The sequence below is a fragment of the Apteryx rowi genome, unplaced genomic scaffold (genome assembly GCF_003343035.1).
Source record: "Apteryx rowi isolate R43461 unplaced genomic scaffold, aptRow1 scaffold_219, whole genome shotgun sequence".
Lineage (NCBI taxonomy): Eukaryota > Metazoa > Chordata > Aves > Apterygiformes > Apterygidae > Apteryx > Apteryx rowi.
The window spans coordinates 746,097-747,531 of record NW_020448519.1 but is presented as its reverse complement, the minus strand read 5'-3'; positions in this window follow the sequence as shown (position 1 = coordinate 747,531).

The window sequence follows — 1,435 nt, the reverse complement described above, 5'->3', positions numbered from 1 at the left end:
ACCTGTCTTTCTTCCAATAGGTTGAAAAATTTCATTCAGATTATGTCCACCCATTTGACTTTACGCACACACTGAAATGTTTGGAAAACAGAAGATATTTTAATGATGGCTTAAGCAAATTATTGCATCAATAAAGTTACTTTTAAAAATTACAAGCTTATGAGCAACAGAAACTCTTAAAGTTCACTGCTAACTGATGACCATATCAGTAAGAGGTGTCCATGCGGACTGCATTTTTAACAGGTGCATTTATTTGTGGAACCTACTTCCATCTTAGCCAATGGCCTTTTTGAGGTCATTTCTCTGTTGAGTTGCCAAAGCCAAATACAGTGCAGTTTGAAATTTCCTACTTCTCTTGCTGCAATTCTGTGCTAAATGGCATAACACTAACCTCACTTTATTTTTCTGTTAATGTGACAAATCTTACACTATAAACTGTTTTCCTAACAGAAAACTGATGATTGCAAACACCAAAAAATACAGGGCTGTAACTAATAGTTTATAGACGTGCAGTGCCATTGTAATCCTAACCCGAACCATCCTGAACACAGTGATGGACCCTGAGAGCTTATAGATGCACCGGAGCTTATAGAGGACCTTCAGAATGGAGCATGGCAGTGTCACAGTGTTCCACCACGCCTCTTTAAAAAAAAGTCCCAGTGGTGAAGATGCATGGCAGATATGCATGGGTCAGTCTCCTCCCAGGAAAATATTGTATAGTTAAAGTGCAGGACTGTTAAATATTTGCATAGTTTTGAAATGAACCATTCAGGAAAGTCTCTTTTTCTTCGACCCAAGGATGTCCAAGTTTCCACAGTTGTTCCTGGGGCGCTCATGGCTATGTGTAAACTGTTGTCAGAGGGGGAGGGGAGGGGGGCAGGGAAAAGGAGTCCTGCAAACTCGCTTCTTGCTGCACTCTGCAACACAACTAAAGTTTTCCATCTCCTCACTGCTTCCTTGCTCCCCGGCGGCTCTGCCGCATCCAGGCACCGCCGCCCCCAGCCCGGGGGGACGCCGGGGCAGCGAGGGGAGCAGCGAGGGGAGCAGCTCCGCGGCGGGGCGGGGGGAAGCGTCGGGCGGCGCGGGCGGGCTCCCGGCGGCCCGGCGTGGCCCCGGCAGCCGGGGCCGGGGCAGCCCGCTCCCGGTTGCGGAGGCTGGGCTGCTTTCCCCTCCCAGCCCCGGCCGCGCTGGGGAGATGCCTGGCCCTGCCGCCGCTGTCATGCAAGCCAAAAGCAGAGAACAGCCCCTGGCCGGCGGCCAGCTGTCTCCCGCGTAGCTACCTCCCCCTGGGTAGCTGCTTTACAATACGGATCTTCCTTCCTCCGATCCTTTAAATTATAGCGCAGAGAAACCTGAGGCAGATCCGCCACCGAGCCCGGGGCAGCATGTCCGGTACCAAATACGTAGACTCGGAGGTAGGGCTGTCGGGGCGCCT